This window comes from Herpailurus yagouaroundi, unplaced genomic scaffold, assembly GCF_014898765.1.
Source record: "Herpailurus yagouaroundi ecotype Mexico unplaced genomic scaffold, PumYag 77, whole genome shotgun sequence".
Lineage (NCBI taxonomy): Eukaryota > Metazoa > Chordata > Mammalia > Carnivora > Felidae > Herpailurus > Herpailurus yagouaroundi.
Genome location: NW_024412388.1, coordinates 97,351,411 through 97,371,677, shown reverse-complemented (window position 1 = coordinate 97,371,677; position 20,267 = coordinate 97,351,411). Strand labels below are relative to the sequence as shown.

Below are 20,267 nucleotides of genomic sequence, written 5' to 3'. Positions count from 1 at the left end.
AGGGCCAAAGATCGTAGCAGATTGAAGAGTGTCCTATGGAACGTGGCCACCGGGAAGCATGTGGGTAGTGGAGAAAAACACAGTTTGCATTGTATAGCACCAAACGCTAGTCTAGGGGAATTTCTTCCAGTCATCAGATGTGCAAGATTTCGTTCTCACAGCTACCTAGTCATATATACTAGGAATATTCAGTAATACAGTGATACAACTCCATGCTATACCTTTTTCTTTCTCCGTGGGAATTATGTCAAATAAGATTTCTCGTTTGTAGAGTACAAACGATCGCAGTCCTACAAGCAGCAAGTAGGTCTGGTTGTGAAATCACATGTTTTATGCATCCCAACTATTAATAATAAATACCATTTTTGGCTATTTCAAGGGAAAGACTTCATTTTCTTTCCTATCTCTGTATACAAATCATTACAAAATTGTTGTCATATGAAGAAAACCCAGATAAAAGGGTAGCCAGCGAGGAAGAAAGTCTTATAGCAGTGTGCTAGGCAGTTAATTAATAAAAACATTGTTGGAGTGCCCGGCTGGCTCAGTTGGTGGAGGGTGCAACTCTTGATCTTGGGGTTGTGAGTGCGAGCCCCATGCTGGGTACAGAGAATACCTAAAAACGTAAAATCTTTAAAAATAACAAGAAAAATAAAAGCATTGTGTTATTTTTCTGTATTTTGTGATCTTTTCAGTATTTTCAGCTTTGAAAGCCTTATGATTTAATTGTCCTTTCTTTTCCCCGTCCAATAAAGGTCCACTTTCAGGCCTAATTTTTTTTCGTATTTTACTTAACTAGTAAAATTTACTTTCCAGACCTTATTCCTTGTCACAGTCTAATGGGAGAACCCTATTGCTCCTCTCCCCTTGCCACATATGTGATCAGTGCCCACTGCCTGCCGGGCTGTAAGCTAGAGATGGGCACACTGTGGTGGATGAAGCAGATCTGGCACCTTCCCACGTGAAGAGGGGGACACAGATATCAGATAAAACAAATCAGACAGGATGCTGTTTGGCAGAATAAGAGGGGAGAACTCCTTGTAGGAAATAACATTTCAGCTGAGACCCAAAGGCTAAGAGTCAGTCAGATGAAGAATTAAAAAATACATCAAGCAGAAATAACAGCATAAGTGAAGGCCCTGAGGTGGTAAGAGCGTGAGGCATTACAGGTATTCAATAAATATCTGTTGGATTTTAAAAGTAAATATTATGGTTTGGGCAGGGCCAGGGTGTTATGGGAACATATAGGAGAGGCACTGAAGCCTTGCCAAGGGTAACCAGGAATGAAGGAATGAGGAAGAAGAAAAAGGTTAGAATTGACTTCCTGACTTTCAGGAGACGAAACAGCAGGTGCAATGGCCTGGGGGTCAGAGAGAGATCAAAGAGTAGTTCTGTATCACAGTGGGCTGGATTTGGGGAGAAAGGTTTGGCTGGGGGGAGGTTGAAAATAGACAGGGAGGAGAACTGGGTAGAATTGGCAAGAAATGAGGCCAGACCATGAAAATCTGAATAAGCCATGGTAAGATGCTTGGACTTCATGTTGGCTGCTATGGTGACATAGTCTTAGGACAGGAAATGACAGGCTCAGATCAGCATGTTGAAAGGATCTGGTTGCAGGATAGAGAACGGACTGGATGAAGGGTCAAGGCAGGAAGACCAGTCAGGAAGCTGTTAAGAGAAATGCAGTCATGAGAAGGTGGTGGCCAGGGGCAGAGGCAGTGGGGATGGGAAGAAACAGATCCAGAGAAGAAAATTGTGGTACCATTAGCCAGGCAAGATAAAAGAATCACTCAGGGGCTGGTACCAGGCTGACTTGTAGCTCCTCTTCCGTCATGAACCCAGCTGGTCTCAAGGGAGGCAGCGTTCTTGTTTACAACGGACGGTTTCTTTCCAGGAATAGGACTGCCTGCGCCTTTGGCCATGGGTCACCGTGTGCTGTTTACCTTCTGGACCCCTTGACCCTGCTCTGTCCTCTCCCTTTTCTTGCTTTTTTTTGAATTTATAACTTGCATATTTTATATTGCAATAAAAGGAACATTCACAGCAGACATAAATTTTAGTAACAGCATATCATCTTAGAAACAAACTCAGAGTCCCAAACTCCACTATAATGGACACAGATAGGATTAGCTGCCTAGCACCCTTTTTTTTTGTTGTTGTTCTCTTCTTAATTTTATTTTATTTTTTAATTTACATCCAAGTTAGTTAGCATATAGTGCAACGATGATTTCAGGAGTAAATTCCTTAATGCCCCTTACCCATTTAGCCCATCCCCCCTCCAGTAACCCTCTGTTTGTTCTCCATATTTATGAGTCTCTTCTGTTTTGTCCCCCTCCCTGTTTTTATATAGCTTTTGTTTCCCTTCCCTTACATTCCTCTGTTTTGTCTCTTAAAGTCCTCATAGGAGTGAAGTCATATGATTTTTTTCTTTCTCTAATTTCACTTAGCATAATACCCTCCAGTTCCATCCACGTAGTTGCAAATGGCAAGATTTCATTCTTTTTGATTGCCGAGTAATACTCCATTGTATATATATATACCACATCTTTTTTATCCATTCATCCATCAATGGACATCTGGGCTCTTTCCATACTTTGGCTATTGTTGATAGCACTGCTATAAACATTGGGGTGTATGTGTCCCTTTGAAACAGCACACCTGTATCCCTTGGATAAATACCTAGTAGTGCAATTTTTGGGTTGTAGCGTAGTTCTATTTTTAGTTTTTTGAGGAACCTCTGTACTGTTTTCCAGAGTGGCTGTACCAGCTTACATTCCCACCAACAATGCAAAAGAGATCCTCTTTCTCCACATCCTCGCCAACATCTGTTGTTGCCTGAGTTGTTAATGGTAGCCATTCTGACAGGTGTAAAGTGGTATCTCATGATTTGTATTTCCCTGATGATGAGTGATGTTGAGCATTTTTTCATGTGTCGGTTGGCCATCTGGATGTCTTCTTTGGAGAAGTGTCTATTCATGTCTTTTGCTCATTTCTGGATTATTTGTTATCTGTCCTCTCCCTTTTCACTGGGTTTGACCAAGGGGGAGCTGACAGAAGACTGGAGAGCAAAGAAGTAAGGTCACAGTATTCTCCATTGCATCCCTGTGAGGATGCCCCAGTATCTCTCAAGACAACCTTCTCACCTCTACCTTTCTCTGTCTGATTCTTCTTCCTGGTTTCCTATCTACTTTCCCACCCTTCACTCTGGGCTGACACAGGAGTGGGATCATCCCAACATCCCTGTGGTTCCCCCACGACTTACCCACGCCTGTGTCAATTCCCCTTCTTCAGTTATTCCAATGAAGATGTCATCTGTTTTCTGTTGGGGCCCTAACCCAGTCACGCATGTCCCCGCCCTTCTCCATAACACCGCCTTGTTCTTTTAAACCAGGCCACACCCCCACACGCCTGGCAGCCAATGAGGCAAAGACCACGCCCATCAGTCCTCTCCTAGTAGCCAACCAGGATTTTCTGTGCCCCTCCTCTCGGGTCCCGCCCCACTCCACCCCTAGACTGGAGTTTGGCTCCACTTCCCTGGCTCTGACCCTTGGGTTTTCCCTAGTGTTTAGCTTCACCCTTGGTCAGCCCCTCGGGGCTTTCCTCCAGCCCTGGTGAGACCTGGGAAGCCAGTCATCAAGTGACCAGTGATCAAGATCCTGCCTGTCCCTCCTCAGAGGGCTGGATAAACCTGCTGAACTGTTCTCAGACTCACGGTCTCTCTAGGCTCCCTCGCTGACCTGTAACCATCTTCTTGATGCCTGTCTGGATACACACGTGTGTGACCTATGACTGTAGCATTTTTTCCTGTTTCCTCCTCCCCACCCTGAGAGCAGGGACACCACCTTGTTCATGCTGTATCCCAGCGCCCAGCCCAGTGCCTGGAACATAGTAATTAACTATTTGTCAGCTAACAGACTGACCAACTGGCTTCCCATCATCTGTTACAGTCTTCCCCCAAACAAGATAGAGCACCATTAATTAGGCTTTAGGTTTCCTAACTAGTTTTTTCCAGTCTTGCCTCCTAAGACCAACCTCTTTGGCAATGGGAACTATTTCTAGCAACTGTTCAGTCATACGTGTATAGGATTCTTCTGGGACACTCCCAGGGCCCAATTAATGGCTTTATCAGCCCTAATCCCTGATAAATTCACAGGGACTCCTGTCACATGAAATTCAAAATAAAAGTTTATCTTTTTGATCTAACAATAAACATTAATTTGTGTTAAAATTTAAAAAACAACTTTCTAGAATTTGCAAAATCATGCCTGCAAAATTGTGAGTAAGCTCAATGCAGCTGAACTGACCCTTCTTTCTGGCTGGGGCCCCGTGCCATGTGTTTGAGTCTGTCCATTGGGCCCTAGTTACCATGATACAAGGGTGATTCCATTCACTCTGTGTGGGTTTTACTAGTGTGACTTGGCAAAGTCAAGCCAAGGTGGGGTTGGGGGGAGGAGGATCCCGTTTTTCAATTTCTTGGGAGGATGGAGGTGGCAAGGAGGAGTCAATTATCACATGTGTTTTTCAACCTTGGTGCTACTGTCAGGACGATTCTTTGCATGAGACTAACCTCGTCACTGCAAGATATTTATCATTTCTGATTTCCAGGCACTAAATGCTAATAGCACTCCTCAGTCATTGTGACAGCTCACCAAAAAAACCCTCCACAATCTCCCTAGGGGAGCAAGGTAAAAAAACGTGAAGAAGTATTGTGACCTATTGGTTGAATACAGGTGGAAAGAATGTTCTCTGAATGGTCTTGTCTTCCCCTATTCTTGTCTGAAATGAACACCCTTTTCTGCCCCTCCCTACTGAACTTGCTGACCCACGTTCTGCAGAACCTTCCTGGGCAAGAGCGTGCCCAGCTTCCCCCCCACCCCCCGCCCCGCTTCTCCCCCCAGTCCCCTCCCCATTAGCAATGGTATTGGCAATACCACTCATTTACCATTCTGTCGTGTGGTGTGACTCTTGTTATATCAGCACCTTTAATTTTAATTAAGTCTCAGGGTTTGTTACAGAACATTTCAGGGGCGCCTGGGTGGCTCAGTCGGTTAAGCGTCCAACTTCAGCTCAGGTCATGATCTCACGGGTTTGTGAGTTCGAGCCCTGCGTCGGGCTCTGTGCTGACAGCTCAGAGCCTGGAGCCTCCTTCGGATTCTGTGTCTCCCTCTCTCTCTCTGCCCCTGCCCTGCTCACATTCTCCCTCTTTCCCTCTGTCTCTCTCTCCCTCAAAAATGAATAAACTTAAAAAGAATTAAAAAAAAAAAAAAGAATATTTCGGAACTGGCACATGTATCTCTCTGACCAAATTATAAGCTCCCAGAGGGCAGAGCCCACGTTTCATGCCTCTTTCCTTGAGGGACGAGGGTTTAGGTGGAAGGTGACCCAGGCGGAAGCATCTGGCAAGCTACTTGGACTGCAGGACTTCAGGCCGAGGACAACAGGGAGCTTGGAGCTGCCCACAGGGATAGCTGACAATGTGGTAGAAGAAGGCATGTCATTGGCCCAAAGACACCGCTTGGAGGAATGACCACCTTCAAGGTGTGGGAGGAAAAATAAAGCCCATAAAAGGAAAAGCGTTGTGGGAGGTGACAGGAATGTTGTGGAGTCACAAAAGTCACCAGAGAAGGGACTGGTCATCAGTACCAGAGGAGGCAGGAGGAAAGCTACGAAGTTCACGGTGGCCTTCTGGCCCCTCACAGTGCAGTGGAGAGGGTGGGCCATGCTGTAAGGGCCCAGCAAGTGAGGAAACTAAGGCAGAGATGGCAGGCTTCTGGAAGGGAAGGGAAGGGAGGGCAACCACACGAAAGGACAACTTGGCACATGTGGACATTCCATAAACGTGTCCATTTATATAAATGTGTAATCGATCTGTGTGTTTATTTTTGTAACTGGGTCTGAATATTATAGGAAAGATAGAAACAGTGTTTGTGAGCAGAGTTGGAAGAACCATTTGCAGTGGAGGCTATGCAGATTGAGCCAGCTCTGGGAGGGAGAGCATGGGGTCCAGACAGCATGGGGGCCTCAGCCTTGGGAAGGAAAAGGACATTCCTGGGAAACAGGGATGATGACACGCAGGGAAGTTTATTTTAAAAGTGGGTACTTTAGGGGCGCCTGGGTGGCTCAGTCGGTTGAGCTTCTGACTTCGGCTCAGGTCATATCTCACAGTTTGTGAGTTTGAGCCCCGTGTCAGGCTCTGTGCTGACAGCTCAGAGCCTGGAGCCTGTTTCGGATCCTCTGTCCCCCCCATCTCTCTCTCTGCCCCTCCCCCGATCTCTCTCCCCATCTCTCTCTTTCTCAAAAATAAATAAACATTTTTAATGGGTATTTTGAAGTGAATGGGTTGTTTTCCTGGTAATTTTACCAAAAACATGAAGTAACTGACCCTTTCTTATTTATGCAGAGACATTTTGGTGAATTGCAGCAGCCCCTAAGCCTTACAGAATGCAGAATTTCTGTCATTGGATTTAAAATGCTTTTTCTTAGTACATCATAGCTCTAGCTTGGATAGGTCATGTGAGGGCAAGCTCAGAAAAAGGAGGTAACATTACCAAAGTGTCCAGAAAACGAAAATGCTTCCTTCATTCCAAGCACGGAGGTCAGTAATAAAAAAGCGCTTATCATAGATTAATCCACAGCCTGAATGCAAAGGTTTGTTGGGGGAGCAGGTGGGGGGGGGGTGCGAAGCAACCCTAAACTATATGACATGCACTCTGCCTTTTTACAACCTTGGCAAAAACAAGCAGGAAACAAATCCCATTTACAAGGACAGCAAAAGCCCAGTCTCCTCTCTGACCCAGGCCCTCTCCATGCATCATAAATATTTCCATAGTCATAAATATCGCTGACGAGGAAGCAGAAGGCTCTTAATTGGCTTCAACTCATTTCATGGTGGAGGAAGCTAGGAAGAATGCACTGAATAAGAATAAGACAGGGTGAGAGATCTCCCAGGAGGAAACTAAAATCGATTCTTCCATCAACATGATGCTCTCTATGTGCACTGACTTCAGCCAGGAAAGAACCGGCTGTTGTGAGGGGTGCCTTCTCCTGCCGGCCCAGGGCCTTCCTGTCCCAGAGGTGCCAAACCCCTTCAGGTCGAGTTTTGTGGTGGTTAATGTTGCTGATGACAAGCTGATCGTAAGGAAAGAAGGGAGATAACTAGCATTTATTAAAAATTAATAGGAGCATAATGGATAAACAAATGGGGGTGTATTCATCCAATGGAATCCCATCCAGCAATAAAAAAGATGAACAACTAATCACACAACAGCATGGATGAGCTTACATAGAGTACAGACTATATGATTCCATGTATATGACTTTCTGTAATGGGTGATCAGGGCCGAGAAAAAAAAAAAATCCAAACAATGGTTCCTTCTATCAGTGGGTGAGGGATGAACTGGAAAAGGGTTTGAGGGAACTTTTGTAGGGATGGAAAAGTTCTGTATATGTCGACGGGGGTGGGAGTGGGGGGGGAGCGGGCTGGATTACACAGGTGTTTGCATTTGTAAAAACTCAGTAAGTGTACAATTAAGATTCATGCATTTCATTACAATTAAATTCTACAGCAAATGAAAAACTAAACAAATCTCTAACCCTACTTAATGATATTCATGCTGAAGTATTTAGGGGGAAGTGTCCTGATGTCTGCAATTTCCTGTGAAATGCATCACTAAAATAAAATAGATTCATGGCTGGATAGAGGGATAGAGAGATGGACTGATATGTGAAGAAGCAGTTTTAGATGTCAATGGTGGGATCTACGTGGTTGGTAGACAGCTGTTCGTTGTACAGTTCTTTCTACTTGGTTGCGTGTGTGAAATTTCTCACAACGAAATGGAAGAAATAAGGATGTTGCAATAAAAGACAAGAAAAGAAAACAAACATCTATGAGTACCTAGGTGTACCAAGTGCCATAGGTACATTTCCCCAATCCCCATATGGGCTTGATTTTGCAGACCAGCAGGTTGACATTCAGAGAAACACAGCCTCAGGATGGAGGGATGTTTCTTCTTTCACAAGCGCCCTCCAGAGGTGGGATCTGGCACTTGTACTTTGGGTAGCAGACAGTCTCGTCCACGGCTGCTCCCCCTCAGCCTTCCTCTCAGTGCTGGCTTCTGATTAACTTCACAAGCGAAGAGCCAGCTTCAACCACCAGCTAATCAATGACTCCACAACTATTAATTGAACACCTACTATGTGGAGGGGATTCCAAGAGCTGTAAAACACAGTCTCTGCCTTCAAGAAGCAACCAGAGTATTAAACCCAGCCTGGAGATCTAGCCCCTAGATGTGACTTGGGCATTAATTATCCGTGGGACCATGAGCAAGTTACACCAGCCCTCAAGCTTCCACCTCCTCATCTATGAAATCAGGGCTTGAACTAGACCATCTCTCAGGTTCCTGGCACCCCTCATGTTTCTGTGACTTTTGATCCGTCAGAATTTTGAGGGTCAATGGCTGGTCCAGGGAGTGTGTGCTAAAGGAACACTGAGGAGGAGAAGTCGCCTTGGACAGGGTGTCGCCTCATAGGAAGTGGGGTCTAAGTGTGCCTGGTGGATGGGGGGAGGAGATGGGGTTCCAGGTGGAAGAAATGCAAACACAGGGCCTAGAGGCAGGGGGACACATGGGGACAGTAAGGAGAAAGTGACTGGAGAGGGGGCTCCGTGTTCAGGCAGTGGAGATGACACTGAGAAAGACACTTTGACTTTAGCTTCTGAGAGAGAGGCAGCCTCCCGTGAGGAACATTAAGCACGGGAACTGTAGACGAGATGGTGTCTGAGGAAGATTCATCTAGTTATTTGCAGTCATGGAGGAAAACGGCAGTGCAAACGTTCACAAATGACAGATTATTAAAACAGTGTGGCAGACTCTGGAACATCCTCAATCTGTGGTTCCCCAGCTATGATCTTCGGAACATTAGGTTTCCTGGGAAGGGCCTTAGGGACAGTAAGGGGGGGGGGGGGGTGGTGGCGAGGGCAAGCGGAGGGAAGGCCGGGCCCAGCACCCTCTCTCATCCTGGCCTTGACCTCACCAGCACAACTTGGATTGGATTGATACCTGGAAGCTCCAGATCAAATTTATTTTCAAACAAGAATTCAACAGACCTCAACTGAACCGTATCAACTCATTACGGAAATAAGTAGCCAAACAAACGTGGGGGCTGTTGGAGGAGAATTTGCTGGGCATGCACCTCGCACTGCTACTTGAGATGATTGCACATTTTCACCAGTGAGATGCCAGCTCTGACAAAGGCGGGGAGTCTCAGGAAGAAGGCAGATTCGGAGGACGGCTGTGCCCGGGCCCCAGGAAGTTACTGAAACGGTCTCATTCTGGACATCACCCAGATGCGATGGGCTTTCAGCTGTGAGGCCCTGCAGGCCTGCCTCTCGGTAGTCCTGACTTACCCCACCCCCACTCGGTTCCCCTCTCCCCACCCCCACCCCCACTCGGTTCCCCTCCTGGTGGGCCCCACCATTGGGTGGGACAGAATCTCTCCCCGAATCTTTGTTGTTTGTCGTCCTAAACAGAAATTCAACAGCATCTCACCCCATAAAACTGAACCAGGAGAAAACAAAAGCCGCCAACTTGGAGAAGTTACACAGGTTCTAGATTCTTACAGATGTATTTTGGTTGAATCCCCTGGCTCCGGGCTCCTTCACAGGAGACAATAACTGATAAATTCTGCCCTCCACATTTATTCTTAAATAATCTCATTAACGGTCTCTTCTTACCGACCTGCTCCTAGATGCCCACAGGGCAGAGCATTTGCCCTCCCCTTACCTCAGGTGTCCCTCGCCCTCCGTTCCACATGGCAGGGCCACAGTTGAGCACTTCCTCATGGCTGTGCTCCCACCCGCAGTAGCTACCGCGTGCCTGACCTTCTGCGAGGCGTTCTGGTTATCTGTCACCGCCTAACAGATCACCCAACACTCAATGGCTCAAAAAAACCAGCCTCTGTTACCTCGCATGGTTCCTGTTAGTTAGGAATCTGGGAAGGATTCAGCTGGGTAATTCCGGCCCAGGGTCAGTTTGCAGTCATGTGTTAGCAGGGACAGGAGGATCTACTTCCAAGGTGGCTCACTGACAGGACTGGCAAATTGTCGCTGGCTCTTGTTGGGGGGCCTGAGATCCTGTCCACGTGGGCCTCGCCACATCGCTGCTTGAGAGTCCCCGTGGCATGGCAGCTGGCTTCTCTGGGAAGCCAAGAGGCCAAGCCAGGTGCTGTGATGACTTCAGGGCCTATCTTGAGGCTCATACATTACGCCTTCTACTTCATTTTACTGGTCACACAGGGCAAGCCCTGACTCGATGTGAAAGGAGGTGACACAAGAAGGCAAGGGTCTTTGGAGGCTGTCCCACCACACGACAGAAGGGTCAGAAGAAGAGGGATCCCTGTTTGAGCCATTAAGTAGTTTGCAACTTATTTGCGGGGAGAAAACTTACATACTTATACCTATAATACTAAAGGGATTAAAGAAAAGAAGAAGAAAAGAAGAGTAATAATGACAAGGCAGACAGCACACGTCCTGGAATGCAACCTAGGTATTGAGTGAGCAAGATCGATACAGACTCTGCCCTCTGGACGCTTGGAATCTACTGGGAATGACAGGTTTCACATGCAGAATTGCACTTGGAATAAAACCCTATCGCCTTAACCTTACCTTTCTCCATTCTTTTCTTCTACTACTCATCTCCTTTTTCACTGAGCTCCAACCACTTAACCTGTTCTCCATTCCTCCAACAGATTAAGCTCCTCCCTCCCTCGGGACTTTGCACTTGCTGTGCCCCCGCCCCCCCCCCCGGCCGGCCCCCCGACCAACCCCGACTGTCCTCCAGGTCTTTGCACAACCAGCTCTTTCTCACCACCCAGGTCTCTGCGTTTAGTTGCCACCTGATCTTGTCCTCCACTTCGCCCAACTAGAATGCATGAGAACAGAGACTGTGAAACCTCCCTCACTGCTGTGTCTCCAGACAGACCTGGCCGGCACTCGTTCCATAGTAAGTGACGAATATATACTACAGTGAGTGAATGAAGTACCCCCTTTCGGACCATGTTCTAAAACCGTATAAAATCCTCTCTTTAGGATATCGAAAGCTTAAGCTCCAGACCTGTCACTTGGCCATCTCGTAATCCAAACCAAGGTCGGTCAATTGTCTCCGTGGTGGTGAGCAAACAGCATATGCCACACCTGCCTTTTCCCCCACTTCTGGTTTCAGCGGATCCAGCCCAGGCTAACCGTGTTATTTGTACTTCTCCTCCGGGACGGTCCTCAGTCTCTCACTGCCTTTGGTTGGCTTCCCAAAAGCGTCCCTCTCCTCCAGGGGAAGGGCAACTCCAGCCTTGTTTTGCTGCACTGGCACTCGGGGGTTCGGCTTTCCTGGGCAAGAAAAATATTGAAAACGGTTGTTCATTAACATCCCAGCTTTCCCGCTTTTCGGGAGAAACCACATGACAAACGGAGACCCCACACGTATTTATTTTGAAAATACGTTTTTTAATTTGAAAGCAAATGGACGCTGCTGGTCTGCAGGTCATTTCACCTGCTGTGGCATGTGATTAGCGAGGCCTTTTCTCGCTGGGTGGTGGTGCCGGCTAATGGACTCACGCTCCCTCTGTATGTTTATCTTCAGTTAATTAAAATTTTGCCAAGTCTTCCTCGCAGCCCCTGTGCACAGCAAGGCTGAGCCTTGGCTTGTGGCACCGATCTGGGCTGGCAGGCTGGGAGGGGGGCGGTCATCCTATTAAATATTAATCTGAAAGGGCAATCGGGCCTGTGGGCTTCCACCCCTGAGGTTCTCTCCCTGGGAAGGCACAGATCGATGCCAAAACCCAGTGCCTGTGACAACTCTCCCTGCCAGGCCTGAGTCAGCATCAGATGCAATTTTTCAGAACTGTTATTCGACAATAAATCTGAGCAGAATTCTGGGAGATCTCTCTTAAAAACTGGAATGAATTACACGCACATCCACCTTTGAAGGGAATGTTAGCCATCCTGCGAAACTGTGCCTTATAAATGATGAACAGGTCAATTTGCCAGATGAATTTTGAAGTTACGGGTCAGGTTAAGACTAGCACTTCAGATGTTAGTTTTGAAAATCTGCCTTTGCCAGGAAGAGGGGAAGATAGGAAAGACTGAGCTGGCACTCAGCCTTCCATTGCCCTATTTTTGAAAATGCAGAAGCTGCTCCCCACAAGTTCACCTTCCCACCCCCATCCCTTCCTTCCATCACTGTTAGCTAGGTACTACCTACTGAATCACTTCAGCAAACACCTTTGCCAGGAAACTTGAAACAGCACCCTGTTGGGGCCCCTGGGTAGCTCAGTACATTAAGAGTCTGACTTCAGCTCGGGTCACAATCTCACGGTTCCTGGGTTCGAGCCCCGCATTGGGCTCTGTGCCGACAGCTCGGAGCCTGGAGCCTGCTTCAGATTCTGTGTCTCCCTCTCTCTACCTTTCCCCCACTCACTCTCTGTCTTTCTCTCTCTCAAAAATAAATAAGCATTAAAAAAAATTAAATAAGGAAGAGCACTCTGTTGTGGGTTCAATTGTGTCTCTCGAAACAGTAAGTTGAAGTCCTAATCCCCAAGACCTGTGAAGGTGACCTTTGGGGGGCTCAGTCAGTCAAGAGTCTGACTTTGGCTCGGGTCATGATCTCAAGTTTCATGAGTTCGAGCCCTGAGTCAGACTCTAAGCTGACAGCGTAGAGCCTGCTTCAGATCCTCTGCCTCCCTCTCTCTCTGCTCCTCTCCTGCTCACATGCACGTGCGCACACGCGCTTTCTTTCTCTCTTAAAAATAAATAAACATTAAAAGGAAGAAGAAGAAGAAGAAGAAGAAGAAGAGGAAGAAGAAGAAGAAGAAGAAGAAGAAAGAAAATAGAATCTTTGCAGGTGTGATTACTTAAGGTGAGGTCATCCTAGCTTGGGTGGGCCTGATCCAATGATCGGTGTCCTTATAAGAAGAGATAACAGAGATACAGAGACACACAGGGAGACCACAATGTGACATTAGAGGCGAGGTTGAAGTGATGTGTCTACCAGACGAGGGACACCAAGGATTCCTGTCACCACCAGAAAGTAGGAAGAGGCAAGGAAGGATCCTCCCCCAGCACCTTCAGAGAGAGCATGGCCCTGGCAGTGCCTTGGTTTTTTTTACTTCCAGCCTCTAGAAATGCGAAGAGGAACGTGTGTTGCTTTAAGGCACCACGTCCGTGGTACTTTGCTGCAGCAGATCTAGGAAACTAATATACACTCTCCTCCGGGTCCTACTGCTGACCGTCTTCCCTGGCTTGCCTCTCTGCCAACGCCATGGATAGGCTTGCTCGTTCTGATTCCCTTCCCTTCCCTTTATCTACAATGAAGTCCCAACTTGCTGGGAGGCTTAGGAAGTGGGACATCAGGCCAAGAAGAAAACCTTATCACGTCCCACATCTTGCAGATGAGTTTTGAAACATCTCAGTCTACGTTCTTGCCTGAGCAGAAGTCAACGTACATAATAAGATGGCTCTTTGATGATGGAGGATGTCACTCTGCCTCAGGGGTCATCACTCTAAGTTCAGGTCTCCCTGGCTGGCATCACAGATACACAGAGAGCAAGACTTTGGCGTGAATTTGTAGCATATACTCTGAAGACTGTCTTTGTCTCTTCTGAAAATTGAATGTAACAACAACAGAACTAGGAATCAAGATTCTACAATATTCTGTTGTCTTGAAATACCTGTGGGCAGGCATGTTGCACTTGAGGTCAGAAAGCTTGGACCTGAATTCCAGCTCTACCCATCCTCACAATGCATTTGCACAGTAAGTATTATCATCCCCCATTTACGTGTGGCAGGTTGGACAGAGGTCACCTCATCCCACCTGTGGAGAGACACAGTCAAGGACAGGAACTTCTGCTCGGTCTTTGTTTTGCTGAGTGGGCCACACCAGCTGAGGGTAGAGATGAACTGCTCTGGATGACAGAAGGGGTTTAAAGAAGTCATAGAGGTGAAGGGAAGGAAAGAGAAAACCACTGGTAAGAAAGAGGAATTTGGGAAATCTGATGGAGAATTTGACTTAATTTTTATTGTGTGGTATGATCTGTATCTTCTCCCCCGTATCTGCCCAAAAAGATTTCTGGTTAATACATTATGGAATTGGATCCAGTTTGGGAGATGGGCATCAGATAAGAAACAAAGACCACTCGCAAGGATCCAATCATCCCAAGGCTGATTAGGAGCTGAAGCTCAGAAACATCGAGTGCCCTGCTCAGGGTTACACAGCCTTAGGTTCTGAAGTCAGATCTGTCTGACTCCACACCTATGTTCCTCCCTCTAACATATGGGTTATTCTCATGGTGGACTTACCAAACTATTTCAGGCCTAGGAGGTAGTCCAGATTGAAAAGAAAAATATTCCAAAATTATTTGTATAAATGCCGTGGCCAAAAAGCAATAATAACTTACTGATTGTAGTTTTCATATGGCTAGAGCTTTGCAGTCTGGAAAACTGCCTTCTGTTTACTGAGCATTTAATAAATGCCAAGCTCTTTTCATGTGCATGATGTGATCTAATCTTCTGAGTAGGACTGAGAGGCAGACACTTTTATCCTCATTTTACAAATGAGGAAACATTAAAGAGTGGCTAGCCCAGGTCACTGTTGGGAAGCAGCAGACGCGTGACCTAAATGCCAACAATCATTTAGTTTATTTACTTTCTGAGTAGGTAAGACACACACATACTACGATGTTTAGCAAGGAAAGGGCCAGCAGTGAAAAGTGTCTGTTTCTTCCTCCCCCTCAGTGGCCAGCCTCCCTTCCCTGGCACCCTCAGATCACCGTCTATGACCAGTGTCCTTCAAAGATATACTTGGTATTTACAAATATGACCATGTTCTTCTGATACCACAGTTGCCTCCCTCGGGGAAAAAGAACATTTGAAGTTAACCTGAGGAGACAGTGCCTTCCCTCAGCCTTCCTGGTAAGCTTCTGTTTAAACTTTTACAGCTGAAGTACCGAAGGAGTAAATATCCTCTTTTTTTAATGTTTATTTATTTTTGAGAGAGACAGAGAGAGACAGAGTGTGAGAGGCGGAGGGGCAGAGAGAGAAGGAGTCACAGTCCGAAGCAGGCTCCAGGCTCTGAGCTGTCAGCACAGAGCCCGAGGCGGGGCTCGAACTCACAGACTGTGAGATCATGACCTGAGCTGAAGTCGGACGCTTAACCGACTGAGCCACCCAGCGCCCCTTGAGTAAATATCTTTTTATGTTTTTCTGGGAGCTGGCGGGGGTTGGGGGTGTACTGAAAAGAGCATGGGGTCTGGAATCTCATGGCACTAAGTTCAAGTTCATACCCAGAGGTGACTTCACCTCTTGGAACCATTTCTGCATCTGAGAAATGGAGGCAAACCTCCCTACCTACCTGCTGTGAGGACAATCGAAGAGAAGAAAGTAAAACGCATCTGGCGCCCTCCTTCCTTCTCCCCCTGAAGGAGAGCCTACCATTTCCCTGGGCTTCTTTAAGAACACAGAGACAAGGAAAAAGCAAACTCCCCAAATCTACACACTGTTTAATGATCAGCTTTGACCTAATTCTACTTCAAAGCGTTTCCGTCTCCTTCCTACCTCCCACTACCTCCCACCCAGCTGCCAAGTATAGAGAACACATGAAAACTTAGGCCAAATGGGAACCTGGAATGTTAAAGCCTTTGAGAAAACAGCTGTTTGTTTGTTCATTTATTGCCCTGTTTTTGGCCCTGTCTTGTTTGATTACAAGGGCCTGTGGGGAAGAAGAATCCTTTGCACTTTCGTCTACGCGGTACTCGTACACCCTTCGTTTCACTCCACAACAGTTCTTGTGAGAAAAAGCCAAACTGTGGTTCAGAGGTTAATGCTTTGGTAGGAGGCACAAGGCAGAAACGGGGCTAGAACCCAGGTCTTCCCTCTGATTTCCTCACCTTTCACTGTCTCCATATGTAATTGTTTCTGCCTCAGTTAGGGTGCCTTTGGCTGCCAGCAACAGACCATCCAAGTAACTCTCGCTCATGTACCTGGAAATCAGGCACATGGATAGCTTCAGAATCAGCTTAGGACAGTGGCTTGGCACTCTTTCTCTGCTCCCCTCTTGCTTTTCCCCCCCGTCCTCTGTGTATTGGCTTCATTTTCAGGCTGGCTTCCCTCATGCCAAAGTGATTTATTGCTCTCCAGACTCCACATCAACACATCACAATGTCCGGAGAAAAGAGTCTCCTCTTGTGTCCCTTTTATGAATAAAGAGGATCCTTTATAAGAAGTCCCAACAAACAACCCCCTTGTGCCTCATTTTCTCAAACTGGAACAAATCTTGTGGTAGGCATCTGTCATGCTTGCGGTCACCCTGGCTCTTTTGAATACTCATCCTTTGTTACGACAAGTTCAAAATTATAAGTTCCACCTCTCCAAGGTAGAAGCCAGATTTTGTTCTCCCTTTGTTAGGACAAGTTTGAAATTATAAGTCCCACCTCCCCAAAGTAGAAACTAGATGATTCTGCTCTCCCGCTACAGCCTGCCACACACACACACACACACACACACACACACACACACACACAGCAGAGGCATTTGTGGCTGCAGAGTAAAGTCAAGCTCCTGGCACAGATGCATCTAGAATAGTCTGTAGTGCCTTCATCCAGAGCTTGGTGTTGGTGGCACCTGTCAGCTGTGACCTGTGGAATGGTTTGGGCCAGTTTTCCCAGCAGCCTGGCTTTCCAGCTCTCCCTATGATCTTGTGAGCCACCCACTGTCCTTTCTATAAACTTTCCAAGTGCTGAATCACCCAGATGGGCTTCTGCTATTGCAGCTAAGAACCTGATTGATGCATATACCCGTTCCTCAGCACATGGCTGGGGCCAGCCCTGTGCCCTCTGCTGACCGGCTTACACCTGAGTTCCTGAGCCAATGGGTGGCAAGAGACTTGGGATTTCCCTTATGCCAGTCACAACTGGCTCTGAAGTTCAGGGTGTGGTCAGCTTCCCAGGGAGCACAGGAGGACATATGGGAAACCTAAATAAAAACTGGTGTAAGAAACGGGGGAATCGATGCTTTGTGGGCAGCCAAAAACGTTACCAAGCCCTGCTGTGTGAGAGGCTCTGCGCCTAACCACGTTCACCCTCAAGCAACTCTATCCCACCTTAAAGACGTGGAAACAGACCCGAGACATTAAGTAACAAGATGATAGAATTAAAAAGCTGGAATTCAAACGAGGCATGTTTGACTCCAAAGTCACTTACACGTTTATACACTGATGTTTCTACCTCACAGTTCTGTGGATCATCTGTGGCTCTTTCGGGTTGGGCTCCAGGTACAGGTTGGGTTTGGGTTGACTCCATGAACCTCCTCGTTTTTCTTGGACTGGTGGCTACTCAGCGGCTACCCAGATTCTCAAGGTGACAATGGAAAGTTCTAAAATTGGATTGCGCTGTTGGTTACACAACTCTATGAACTTCCTAAAACCCACTAAATTAGACACTTTTAAAAGGTTGCATTTTATGGTATGTGAGTTCCATCTCAATAAAACTTTTAATAATAACAACAACAACAAAAAAAGAACCCTAAGCAAAGTACCTTCTAGTGTAGGTTGCCCAACGAAGTGAGAGAGCCCTGGCTGCTCAGAGGAGCACCACCTGGAGCTCCAAGGATCTGGTTCAAGTCCCAGGTCTGTTTCTTGACCTCAGTTTCTTCGCTACTAATATAAAGAGGCTTATTAGATCAATGTTCCTCAAATTTTAGTCATTTGTGAACCTCCTTTATGATTTTTCTTCTATCACTGTGCCAGATGAACAAGCATTTACCTATTTTTTAAAATTAACTCACCTTTGGGGCGCCTGGGTGGCGCAGTCAGTTAAGCGTCCGACTTCAGCCAGGTCACGATCTCGCGGTCTGTGAGTTCGAGCCCCGCGTCAGGCTCTGGGCTGATGGCTCAGAGCCTGGAGCCTGTTTCCGATTGTGTGTCTCCCTCTCTCTCTGCCCCTCCCCCGTTCATGCTCTGTCTCTCTCTGTCCCAAAAATAAATAAACGTTGAAAAAAAAAATTAACTCACCTTTTGGGGCACCTGGGTGGCTCAGTCGGTTGAGCATCCGATTTGGGTTCAGGTCATGATGTCACAGTTTGTGGGTTCGAGCCCCGCATCGGGCTCTGTGCTGATGGCTCAGAGCCTGGAGCCTGCTTCGGATTCTGTGTCTCCCTCTCTCCCCGCCTCTCCCCCACTCATGCTCTCCCTCTCTCTCTCAAAAATAAACGGTAGCAAAATTTTTAAAATAAAAATTAAAAAAAAACAAAATTCTTTTTAAAAACCTAACATCATTCTAAACAAAAATATTCATACAATCTTGAGTTTGCTATGCTACTTGTATTTTCCCAAAACACATCAAAATCACTGATAGATTGCAAAATCAGAAATGTTCATCCACTCCCCATGTCACCAGTGTTACCCCTACCATATGGAAACCCTGACCTAGGGTCGCTAAGGCTTGTCTACAAACTAGCCCATCAGGGAGAGGACAAGCTTCTGCCTTTGCTTGTCCCTCAACCAACATGGACATTTAATCATTGCTTCTTAGGACACAGCCTTGTCTGTGGCCTAACCTTGCTCTGGCTGTGGGGCTTTCTGGTCTCATAGAAGAGGAGGGCTGTCCCAAGGCTGACTCTGTTTAGTAACTCAACTTCCAGTCCCAAGAGGTACCCGCTGAGTCACTAAACAGAGTCAACCTTGCTGGGGATGGTTATTGTTATTCAAATTTTACAGACGGGGGAAGTTTCTCTCAGAGACATTAACATGCCAGAAGAGGAAGAGGAAGAGGCAGAATTCAAAACCAGATCTTTTCTAAATTCCCATAGTTTTGTAACTGTATCCTACTAGGCCCTGGACCTGGACGTTTTTGGGGTGGATGCATTTGTAGTCTCCATGAAATCAGGCCACGCACATAACTCCCACCTTTGCCTATGGGCGACCTCAGCATTGAGGAATGGGACACAAGTGTGGCTTCTAAGATAAAAATTGTATCCATTGGGAGCAACTGGGTCTCAGCAGATTAAGCGTCTGACTCTTGATTTCACCTCAGGTCATGATCTCACAGCGTGTGAGTTCAAGCCCCACATCATGGTGTGGAGCCTGCTTGGGATTCTCTTTCTCTTTCCCTCTCTGCCTCTCTCTCTCTCTTTCTCAAAAATAAAATAAATAAGCATTAAAAAAAATTGTATCCATTGAATTTCTAGTATTTCTATGTATCAGCAGCAAACAGTGACAATCTCCCCTGTACTTCTTCTTTCATTACACGCATCCCCCTTGTAGTTGCTAGTGCAAAATCTCTACTCCCGCTAGTCAGGGACCATGGCTTTCTCATTAATTGCTGTGTCTGCAACACTCAGCCCAGTATTTGGCACAGAGCAGCTCCCTAATAACTCTGAGTGTAATTCACTAATAGCCCCTGGCCTCCAAGATCCTCTAGCCCAGGGAGGTGGAATGGGGTAGGCGGACTCAAGCCCGCAGACAAGGGGCAGGACTCAGCACTGTGTCCAGGTGCCCGCACAGCAGGCAGGAAGACACTGGTAAGCCGTCTTACCATGTGTCCCATACAATCGACATGTATCCCGCATCCTCTGGCCTGGAGCAGACTGCTGCCACCACCTGAGTCCATCTGTGGAGATGGCTTCGATCTGTCCAGACAGGGGAGCAGAGCGGAGAGCAGTGATGCATTTATTCCATCCAACAAGTAACTATTGACAACCAGCCCCGTGCAAAGCCCCGTGCCAGGCACCACAGAGGAGACAAATGTAACTCAGGCCTGCAGTGAGCCCCACGCAGGGCTTCTGAGTACACAAACCAGCAGCCTCGGCCTGCCAATTCCTTGTGCAGTGTTCTTTCCACAAGAGCACCGCCTTCCAAAAGAGATGCCCTAGCTGCTAGAATCAGGAGCTTTCTTCTAGCAGTGTGCTCCAGGAGGCTGCAAGGGAGATTTCTGTATTCGCACAAAAGAAACAGGACTCCTCCTGCTTCAGGGAGCTTCAGTATCTAGATGAGATGCGGGGGTAAGAGGGATCTGCTCCCGGAGACCTGCCAGGCAGATGTGGGGTTCAGTGCCTGGGATGCTGGGAGAAAGGAAGCCACAGGCAGAGTGCGGGGGCGAGGACCAGGTGTGCAGGGACACACAGAGCATCTGTGTGGGTCATCAGTTACCTGGGGTTCTCCGGCCGGCCCTTGTCATGGGATGGGGCGCTGCTCCCCATGTAACAAGCCCAGCAGCTCCTTCTGCAGCCCCTG

At 47.1% G+C, this 20,267-nt stretch overlaps 1 long non-coding RNA gene across 2 annotated transcripts in view; it reads right to left on the bottom strand.

Moving 5' to 3' along the window:
* The window catches only part of LOC121027710 (uncharacterized), a 54,950-nt gene extending 37,259 nt beyond the window's left edge, over positions 1-17,691 (bottom strand). Inside the window, exons 1-4 of one of the 2 annotated variants that reach the window (XR_005788880.1) lie at positions 17,573-17,691; positions 17,239-17,410; positions 15,928-16,020; positions 11,234-11,374 (exon numbers count right to left, since the gene is read on the bottom strand). This is a non-coding gene — a long non-coding RNA (uncharacterized LOC121027710). Of the gene's footprint in view, positions 1-10,834; positions 11,375-15,927; positions 16,021-17,238; positions 17,411-17,572 lie in introns of those variants that run through there. The other variant, XR_005788879.1, reaches the window with a different exon arrangement.
* Positions 17,692-20,267: the final 2,576 nt, after the last annotated feature.